Below are 10997 nucleotides of genomic sequence, written 5' to 3'. Positions count from 1 at the left end.
AGCCCAGCTTAAGTTCCCTTCCCCCCCCCCCCCCCACGAAGCATCCTCTCACTACCCAAGCCCATGATGATCTGCCTAATGTGTATAATTAGTCATTTGTCACTCGTCACTGATGATCACGCATCATTAGTTATCCTTTCATGTATACTTGCTTCATGAGCCCTGGAAGCAGGGGCCACGCTTGTACATCTCTGTAGTCAGCTACTTGCCGGCTGGCGTGTGCACTGCGTAGCTCTCAGCTCCGAGGGCCTGTGTCAGGTTCCCTGGGTGGCAGCCATGGATCCACAGCCTGCCCTGCTTGCAGACTCGAGCCCCAGTGATGCACGGCTCTTTCTCTCCCAGGGGTAAGTCAAAGGGGATCAAGGTCCCGTTTTAAGAAGCCCTGTCCCTCCTCTCCTCACCCATCGGATGCTGTAAATCTTGGAGGCGGAGAAGGAGGGCTGTCACAATGACAATTTTAATGGACTGTGGCCTGGAAAAGACTGACGTGTCTAGGATTGAAGAATGCCCAGGTTGTGCTTTTAGACTTTCACACACGTGCTGACAGGCACACCCATCAACGGCCTGTGTCCCCAATGTCCATCTGTGAGTCGGTTGTTTAGAACTTGGAATGTATCTTCTGCCCACAGAAATAAATATTATCAACTAAAATATCTAAAAAGAAAGCTGTAGAACACAGCATTGAGTACACAGATTTAGGGAGAGGTTGACAATGAAACTGATCCGAAGTTTACTTATTTATTTTAATCTTCTTTCTGATTCTGGAGGAAAACTAAACGTAAGGAGAGCAGGACCGGCAAGTAGAGGGACTTGTGCAGATTCTGGGGCGGGGTCTTTTGGGCACTTTTGAGGGCTCTGGAAGTTCTTCACAATCAGTGGTCCAGAGTCACCTTTGGAAGCTGAACTTAATTTCACAACTTGCAACTTTTTACAGAAAACGAAACCGCTTTCACTCTGTTACTGTAATATACTTAAACGTGGATAAGTCCAGGAAAGAGACTCGGGAAACTCGAAACAGGTGACGTGCTCGCTTCAGCAGGATTGGGAGGTCACATTCTCAACACTCCTCTATGGCTGTGATAATGTGAGTTATGCAATAAATAGAAATTAAGATAAAACATACAGCACACGTGCAAACACAGCTCTTCTTTTCCTTAATACGGGCATATTACTGAGATGACTTTTGTGTGAAACAGGCTTGATTAGACCCACAAAGGGCCTCAAGGAGGAGGGGAGGGAAGGGAGAGAGCAGGAAAACAGCCCCAGGGAGAGGGGGCCGTGCAATGAGGCTGGGTTTACCTGTGGCAGCTGAGCCAGGTGGGAGAGAGACGTGGGGCAGAGGGGGATTTGAAGTAGAACTGAAAATGAAACGGGAGTGGTCAAGAAGAGAGGAAAGGGGACACTGGGCCCACACTGCTGGGTGGGCAGAGAAGGGGGTCAAGGACAAGAAATATGGGGTCAAACCTGGCTGCTGGAGGGGGAGCTTCAGAACTGAGAGGGGGCCCAGAGACCACCTGTGGCCACCTCTGCAGCCACAACATGCCTGCAATTTAGGTGTTGTTTCTCGAAGGTGCCTATACTCTTCAGGTCCAGAAGTTCTGAAGTGTGCTTTACGGAGAATCCCACAGTTGGGGGACGTTCATGAAAAATCAGTTCATCATTACACAGCATTGATCTAGTTCCCAGAGACACACTGGGATGAGGGCAAGAGACACTTTCTGATCCCTAGGAGTTTATAGTCTCAAAAAGTAACCCTTTAAGATAAAAAGAATATCATTAAGACAGCAGGGGAAATTTGAATATAAGCTGTATAATCAATAATAGTCTTGTGTCAATGCCCCCAGTGGGCTATTGAGGCTGTGGTTATGTAGGAGAAAGTCCTTGTTCTTAGGAGACACGTGTTGAAGTATTTAGGGGTGAAGTATATGGATGTCTGCAAACTCTCAAAGGTTCACCAAAAAAATCATGTACCGAAATATAAATTATATAATTATTATATTAATGATCCGACATATTACATGTAATATATCAAATCACAATTAAATATAATTGTAATATATCAAATTAAATTTATATATATATATTTGCATATATATATGCAAAAATCAAATACACGTATAATTACAGAGACTGATTTCATGCATAAATGTGGCAACTGGTGAAACGGAACCATTTCTCTGACTTCTCAGTTAAAATTTTTCAAAAGAAAAAATTGGGACAAGAAAAATAATTCTAGCCGTCAGACCCATGCTGGGACACCTCCAGTCGGCGAAACCTTCCCCGTGAGGGCGCCCAGAATAGCTTATCTTCCTCCTCCCCTCCAGTCTCTTTCCTCCTTTTTCCTTCCAGCCCAGCTCCTTTACTGTGAAACAAGGGAAAGAGCTGCCTAATTTGATTAGTGTTTTCATGACAACATGCCCACTATCAGCAGGAGGAGAGAGAAGAACCGAAGTGCAGGAGACTCGAGCTCTGGGCCTGCCTAGTCCTCACCAGCTACACAGAGCAGATCACCTCCAAGGTCCCTCCAGTTCTCCCACTCCCTAACTCGAGGCTCTTTAGTTAGAGGGAAAAAATTCCCTTAGTTAGAGAAAAAATATAAATTTATTTTATTTAGCAGTTCACTAACAAAGGGAAGAAAATGCACTTTTTTCCTTGAATATGCCCAGGAAGACCACCCCAAAACACAAGAAGGCAAAGGCCCACCGACTTGCCCTCTCCCGCTGGCCGCCCACCCAGCCTGGGGCTCTGGATCTCCCAGAATACACAAGTGGCTCTTTCCCCAACTTGCTGAGAAGTGCTCTCCCAGATCACCATCTGGCCTCGTCACAACCTCTCTCACCTCTGCCTTTCCTACCTCAAATAATGACATGAAGAACTGTACCCCAGGATCCCCGGAGAACTTCCCATCACAACCTGTCACTTTTCAGTGCCTGGGGACCCTGGGACATCACCTCCATGTCTCCACGTCACTAAGGTACATCTCTCATTTTGTAGTCCAGGGGCTCTGGGGTTCATGGGGTCCATCCAGTCCTGGGTTTTACAAAGCCTATGGCTTAAAGATGCATTAATAAGTCCCCTTGGTCAAGAGTTAGGGTAGGAGCTGGGGAGCTGCTGCCAGGTTCCAGGGGGCCAAAGGAAAGAAGGAAATGGTAATAAGGCAGTCTGCCTCCAGCACACCTTATCTCTGCTCATTTTGCCACCTCGTTAGACACAGGGCTGGGAAAACACTCACTCAGTTTGAAAGTGTATTATTGACATTCAATAAATGAGCATTCATTCATCTTCCTAGTCCCCAGCAGGTTAGGCCAGGCTGCAGGGAATGCCTCCTGCAGAGGCTTTACTCACAGACCAGCAGTTCTGAATGTGGGCCAAAGTCAGGACCACGAGCTCCACCTACAGATAAGGGGCTGTGTCAGCCCATGGTGGGTCTTGTGCCATCCTAGAATCGCAATTCACCAACTCTTTGCTCAGGAAAAATCACGTATGCCAGGTTTCTTTTAAAGGCCAGTTTCATCTATTTTCCACCTGGGTCCCTCCTAGAAAGATGAGTTTTCTTTCCCTAGGGTGTTATTTTGCTGGTTAAGCCCAGAAACTGTGTCCCTCATCAGAGCAGGGTGAGTCTGCAACACTTGCCCCAAGAATGGAGAAACAGTTGCTTTCATGAGATGTTTGATTCCACACCCAGCCCCTTTAGTGGATCACTGCAAACCTCAGAGGAGTACATCTGTTTGGCAAGAGCTTAGTGACTGGACAGGGAAATCGGCACAGCCCAAATCTGTACTGCCTGGAGACTGTTTCTACTGCACTACGCATGGGGCATCTTGCAAAGGGCATTCAGGTAGTCAGGGAACTCGGGTGTGTTAGCTGCGGGACTTAACTTACAGGTATCAGAGTGTGCAAAGCCTAAGCCTTAGAGTGAAACTCGAGGAGATCCCCAGAAGATCCTGATTTGACAGCAACACCCGGGCAGCAAGTCCTGGCCCTCAAGCATTTTTGTACTGTCATTTCAACTCCTGTTTTCTTAAAGCAGAGAGGTTTAGGGCCACAGTCACAGAATGAGTTAGAGGAGACTTGAACATCATATTATGAAGGTCCCCCTGCTCCCCTTCTAAGTTATTCCCTTACAGCTGGGAATAACTAAAGTCTGAGTTACCTTCTCAACAAAGAAATGACTGAACAATTTTCCCTTCCGCCATCCAGGCATCTTTAGAAAAAGTCAAGTCATGACCATATCCTGTTGATTCATTAAGTCACATTAAAATTAAACTTCTTAAGGTCCTGCCTCCAATGTTTTCTCAAATTATACCATTGGACAAGTATGAAGGAGAAGGAACTGCCATACTGGCTTAATTTCTGGAATCAACTGTGTTTCTCTTTGGCAGGGGACATCCAGGGTGTTTTGCAAGCCTGCTACCAAAGAGAGCCCAACCCACGCTCCTAAAGCCCCCTCCAGCCAAGCATGCCCATTCCACAGTCACCTCGCCCATGCCTCTCTTCAACATGCCTTTCCAAGTTTCTTCAAAATGCTCAGAAGACTCTCAAAATCCCCCAAGAGGAATTTCTGATGTCTCACCAATTCCATTAAAACTTCAGCTCTATTCTGTCCCCCTCACCACCACTCACCCCTAGTATATATATTTCTTAAGCAAGGAGACTGAAAGAAATGGGCTTGAATATCTGTGCTGGTAGTTACATCTCTGAAGTGTCCTATATGGATCATCAGAGTGTTGAGGGGACTTTTGATTAAATTGTGAAGCAGTTTCAATCTGCTCTTGTTGGGATTCAGCGAAAAAAAGGAAAACTCCATGACCAAAATGGCTTGCTCACTTTGCACAAGCCGCATAAGAACCTGCCTCTTGTCCGTGCTGGAATGATCACCCCCACCCAGAATCCATGGTAGGAAACCCTGAACCTTCAGGCATCAGCAGCTCCACACAAGAGCAAGTCATGGGCAAAGTCAAAGCTGTTCCCCCCAACTCCTAAAAACCCACACTCGAATGTTACCCACAGCTGTCCTCTGTTTCACTAAACACACATCCCAATATTGCCTTCTTAAACATTTTTTTCCTGAAGGAAAAACACATTAAATATTTGATCTCGTGTTACTATGATGCGAGCTAGCAGACTCATAAATAATACAATGACCTGGTTCATTTTTCTGGACAAAATTGATCATAAAAATGCAAACACACAAGGCTTTGTAAGGTCTGACTCTTAGAAATTCTACCCCCCTCAAATTCTTTAGAACCCCAACTGGAAAAGGAACAATTCAATATTCAAAAGACACAGCGCAAAAGGAAATACGCTCCTTTGGCTCTTTCACTCCAGAGAGCTTTTCCAAAAACTAACTTAAAAGTACACATTTTCAAGCCACTGATGGCTGTACACTTCGGCCATGCAGAGCAGCCCGCTGGAGCTGGAGTTTCACATACGTTCTGAGCGGCCGTGAGGTGTCTGAGCCGGCATCAGCGCTGCCAGCCGGACAGCCCAAGCGCACGGACGCTCGGCCCACGTAAGTGTCCCTCGGAGATTTCTCCAGGTATTTGGGCATTCGTGTCAACCAGAACTCTCCCTGCACCGTGCCTTTGCATAAAGCCACCTGCACGCGATGGCAGCAAAGTAAAGACCAAACATAAACCGCGGGTTGAAACTAAAGCAACTTTTCCCGAAGCGCAGGACAGCTCTTTGCTTAAGACCATCCTCACCGGGTCTCCCCGGGTATTCAAGTCATCGCACAGGCCCTGCGCTGAACCAAGGGGCTCCCCGAAGCCCCCACCCCACCGGAGCCTTCCACGTCCTCGCCCCTGGCCACGCGCCCTTACGGGAGCGGAGGTCGCAGGGGGCAGCGCAGGAGCCCACGCCCTCCCCGGCGGCGCCCGCAGCTCCCCGCCGCCCCTCCGACAGGGGGAGCAAGTTCTGGAAAGAAGTGCGGGTTAGAGGCAGAAAGGAGAGCGGACCCACCTGCCGGAGTGCGCGGGCGGCGCTGGCTGTGCGGCTCCGGGGCCGCGCGGCCGTATTTGTACTCGCGGCCCCTCACATGGTCTGATCTGCAGATACCGCCGCCGCGCGCCTCTCCCAGGACCTCTGCGTCACGTTCGGGAGCGCGAACTTTATGCTTCCCGCGGCCTCCCGGGCTGGGGGCCGGGGGCGCCCCCGCCGCCTGCACGACCCTACTGGCGAGAGGGGAGGGACCCCCTCGGTGCCCCCGACTCGCTCACTAGGAGGAGCAGCGCCCTAAGCAGCAAAGGAGCCTTAGCGGTGGAGGCGGCGCGGGCAGGGCAGGGCAGGGCAGGTTAGGGCAGGGCGAAGACTCCCGACCTTCCTGCCCTTTAACCTTGCAGGGAGCCTGGAGGTGGGGCTGCTCCACAACCGAGGGGCAAATTTCGTCCCCTACCAGTGGCTCCCCAAACGGTAGTTAGGGCTCTGTTCGATGTCACTTCTCAGAGCCACCTCTCTTGACCACCGACACCTCCCCATCACCAATCCTGCCTTCTTTTTCTTCTTAGGATTTAAGGGCACTTGGCATCTCTTGAGTTTATCTGGCTTCACTGCGAGGATGTGAGCTCAGTCACAGGGATCTGGTCTGATTCCTCTCCATCCCCAGACTCTCCAACAGTGGCACACAATAAATACTCGCAGAGTGAGTGAATGAAGAATTCTTTCTCATTTGAACCAGACACAGTTCAAAGCAGTATCAAAACAGGGGGCGTGGGTGGTGATCTGCAAAAAGGTGTATGCCTGTCCCGATGGTCGAGGGGAGGACTCACTGCAATATTTGAGTGATCCGAAGGGGTTCAACAGGAGCCTATTGTTTGAAACCATGTGCATATGCTGTTTTTCATATTTTTTTAAGATTTAAGTTTTAAAATGAATTTAATGTCATTATATTATCTTTTTACTAAGATTATTTAAATTTTTTTAAAAGGACGGATGCTTTGGGCTGAACCTGAGGCAGAGATGAGGTCTTGGACTACCACATGGAGGCCAGGGACGGCAGCAAAATAGAAGACAGAAAGGAAGTAGCAATTATAAGTTTGCAGCTCCAGAAAAGCTGCAGCCCCTTCGTACTTGAAAGAACTGAATCCAGAAAGCTGAGCGGCTGCCCAGTGTGAGCCGCTTCCCAAGGTGAGGACTCAGTGTGAGCTTTTGGTGCCACCTAGACGTCAGGGGGGAGACTGCAAGGACAGCGGGAGTGCTTCCCAGGGCACTCCACGCTAGGCCCTACCTGCCTGGCTGTGAGAAGTCACCTTCCGCGGTGCCCTTTCCTCCCTGGGGAGACTTCCAACACCTCCTCTCTCTTCAGCGAGGACCACCCAGGCTGGTGTCCTCCCCTCCTGCTCCCTGGCTGACGGGCACCATCAGAAAAAGACATAACAATTACACAGACTGGACCTTTCCCTCATTTTCGCCTCCTCCCTGGCAGAGTCCGCACTACATTGATACAGACAGTGCATCCTCTCTCTAAACAAGAGTTTTCCCTCCCTCCTGCCCGGTGGGCACCATCCTACAGAGACGACTTAGCCCAAGCTGCCCCATCCTCGCCTCTGCAGATCCAGCCCCTCTCTCCACCCGAAAGCTAACCCTTCTCTGTCTTGCCTCCGATTCTCAGTGCCACAACTGCCCTGTCTTTCTCCAGCATCCTGACTCCCTCCCTCGGGAAGATCCTGGCGCCTTGTTCCCACTGCCTGTGGAGCTTCACTTGACTGCCCCTCCTCGCCTCCAAACCAGGGGGGACTGACTGCAGCATCTGCTACCCAGGAGGTGGCAGCCCACCTCTGTCACCACTGCTCCATGCTAGGCCCTGCGGAAGACACAACCTCTCCCTGAGGAGACCAGGGGAGTCCAAAAGAGGGGCCCTACTGAGCATGGAAGGCGGTAGGGAGCCCTGAGTGGGAGGAGCATGAGGAAAGCAGTGTTTCAGGGAAAGGATGTAATGGCTGTGACCAGCATGGCTGCAGGTACGGCGGAGGGCAGGTGGGAGGACGGGTGGTGCCGGTGCATGCAGGGAAAAGATGTGCTGGAAACCCAAAGGGGAACTCGTGAAGCTTGGTGCTGGCTTGGTATACGGGAAAGTGATGGAGATGTCAAAGGTGGCAGGACCCTGGGTGGCCGGGAGGAGGCGTGCGGGACGATCACGGTGCAGTGATACTTTCTCTTTGCTCCACTAGCTCTAGCGCAGAAATAGTGGGGCTTAGAGCCTGCTGTGAGGCTGCAGAATAAAGTCTTTTGCTTTGAGAGGTAAGGAGCACAGTTAAATGTTTACACCTTCCCGTCCCCCTCACACACACCACCAAGAAGACCCACTTCCTGAAAGTCTCAAAGCCCAGAAATGATTCATTCCACTGTAGAGCCAGGCCAGGGCAAAGCCACACAAATCTTAGCCTTTCCCTCTGGAAGCCCTCGACGCCGATGCCTCTGTCTGTCCTGCCTCTGCTCTGTTTATACAATGGAAGATGAAGGCCCACCCCTTCTTGTGGGCTTTTCCTCAGGCCCAGGAAAAGGCAGCCAGTATTCCCCGTCCTCAGAGTGTCTTCTTGCTCCATCCCTTCCAGTCACCCCTCCCACCCCGTTTTTCCTGGGACCAGCATGGTTTGCATGACTCTGCATTCATGTTCAGCCACGTGCCGAGCATAGCACCTCCATGGCAGGATTTGCTGCCACTGTGAACCCTGGGCTCGTCCCTACAGAGGTCTCCATAGGAGCCACCTGTGCAGACCCACCCTGATCCAGATGAAGGAAATTCAAAGAAGGCCCCCTTTAGGAGCACCAGGAGGGTGAAAGTGCTGGGGGTGTGGGAGAGGAATGGGAGGTCGGGTCAGGTTCAGTCCTAAGGAAGGCAGGAAACATTTGGAAGTAGATGGATTTTGTCTTTGGTCACTTTTTCCTGACCCCTTCTCCCCGATTCCTTACGAGCCTACTGCCTTTGCTAAACAAGCCCTCCTCCTAGCACCACATCACCCCCGTCTCCCACCTCCTCCCCATGCCCCCAGCCCCACCATCCTCTTCATTTTAACTCCTATTATTTCAATTTCTCTTAGTCAGTATTATGTTATCACACCAACCCACTCTAGGACAGCACCCAAACACTCCCAGGCGCATTTGTTGGGCAAACGCTAATGCTGCTAATAATAGCTGAGACATGTAGCGCTTTCCATGTGCCAGGCACTCTTATCTAAGTGCTTCACATAATTAACTCACTAAATCCTCCCAACAGCCCCGTCTTTTTCCACTATCCTGTCTATATACACAATAATAATTGTTTAAAATCATGAAATATGTGTCAGATCAATGTTGTAAGTTTCGGTTGCTGCCCACACTTAACTCAGTGTATATTCAGACTTCGAGGATAATTTTTTTTTAAAAGAGGGAAACAGGTGGGTGTAGCTGGTGAAGATAAGGAGAAATCGGGGTGTACATGGCTTACCCTAGACTTCACAGGTATTGTGACTACCCCATGCTCTACCTGTAATATCTTTGAACCAGGGTTTTTGATTTTTCCTTTCTTTTTATAGGATTCCTTCTCCTGACTGTAAACACCCATAGCTAGTGCCACGTTCTGGAGGGCAGCTGTTTTTACCTTCCACCTTGGCAGGGAAGTTGAGGCTAGGAGAAGCACAGAGTACCAGGAAGGGCCCCAAGAACCCTGTGTACCCCCAGATCTGTTATAGCACTTTGATCTCTCTCTGAGTGCCAAGGTCATCACTAGGCTCTGAGCTCCCAAGAGATGGGGCTCTGCCTCTCTCCATGTCTCAACACCGACCACTGTGTCTGCACACAGCAGGCTCCATACATACATGTATTGGCAATGAATGACGAGGAAAATGCCTATTACTCTTAGCAGGCTAATGACAGGTAAGTAAATCGTGGCATTTCCAACAACGGAGTAGCACGCACTGGTTAAAAAGAGTAAGGCAGTTTTATATGGGCTGATTTGGGGAGGTTCTCAAGATTTACTCTTAATTGGAGAAAAATATCAAAGCACAGAACAGGTGTTACTCCAATGTGTTGACAGCAAGAGAGGAGGGGGTGCTGGCGTGTCTGTAAGTGTTCGGAAGGAACTGGGAGCTCTAGGTGCCCTGGAGGAAAGGGATGTGAGGGGTGGAAGGAAACCCACTTTTCACTGTATACCTTTAAATATACCCTCTGTGCTACTTGAATATTTGCCATGTGCAGGTAATACTTTTATAAAACTTTTTCAGAAAAGCATTTTTTAAATTATAAAAGTAAAAAAGAAAGAAAGAAAGAAAGAAAGAAAAGCAGGAGAAAAAAAGAGGGTAAAGAGAAAAAGCTGAAAAGGGGCTCTGAGCTTCTCACAAAGCAGGGAAGAACCCTGGAGAGCTCTGAGGGGCTCAGCTCCACTTCACGCCATACAGACATCTTTTCTTCCCAAATGGAGCCCAATTACTCAGCACCATCATCATTTCTTTAGTTCACTTAAGAAGGAGCCAAGAAGTGCAGTCCAGTGCTTTGCTTGGGATCAGATCGAGACAGAATGACGTTTAGAACTCGAGCCCTCTGCTGCTAGCTCCTGAAGCCATTCCTCTCTCCTGTATCCCGCTTCCATTTTTCTTCCTCCTGCTCAAGATTATAAAACACTCACCCTCTCTCTGATTCTTCTTCCCCTCTGTGAACTTTGAGAGAACTCATGCTTCTGCATCGAGAGAGGTTTTCGCTTAGTTTCTTCTTGGTAAACTGCTCACCCTCGTCCTGGATGTCACGGTCACTGTGGTGAGAAGTTTAGTTTTAAAACAGTCAGCATTTCTTTTCCTTCTCCAATGTCAAGCCCTTTCACAACTATCCTGGCACTTACTGGAAAACCTCACTCATGTAAAGTCATCTTCTTTTTCAACTGGTTCACATACACACTTCTTATTTGCCCAACTCAAAGACACACTTAGAGAGCAGGGCGCTGTCTAGCACAATACTGGACAGGTTGGAGAAAGTCCGTGAGAACAGGTTTTTAATAAAAGCTGCCATCTATTGAGCATCTACTAGGT

The 10997-nt window shown here is 49.1% G+C and overlaps 1 protein-coding gene across 1 annotated transcript in view; it reads right to left on the bottom strand.

The window, feature by feature from the left end:
- SLC6A4 (solute carrier family 6 (neurotransmitter transporter), member 4) overlaps positions 1 to 10679 on the bottom strand; it is a 37484-nt gene extending 26805 nt beyond the window's left edge. Inside the window, exon 1 of the mRNA XM_008584166.1 lies at positions 10601 to 10679. The gene's annotated coding sequence lies outside the window, so the exon portion shown is untranslated. The remainder of the gene's footprint in view (positions 1 to 10600) is intronic.
- Positions 10680 to 10997: the final 318 nt, after the last annotated feature.

The sequence above is a fragment of the Galeopterus variegatus genome, unplaced genomic scaffold (assembly GCF_000696425.1).
Source record: "Galeopterus variegatus unplaced genomic scaffold, G_variegatus-3.0.2 Scaffold3163, whole genome shotgun sequence".
NCBI lineage: Eukaryota > Metazoa > Chordata > Mammalia > Dermoptera > Cynocephalidae > Galeopterus > Galeopterus variegatus.
This window is presented reverse-complemented; position numbering and strand designations above follow the sequence as displayed.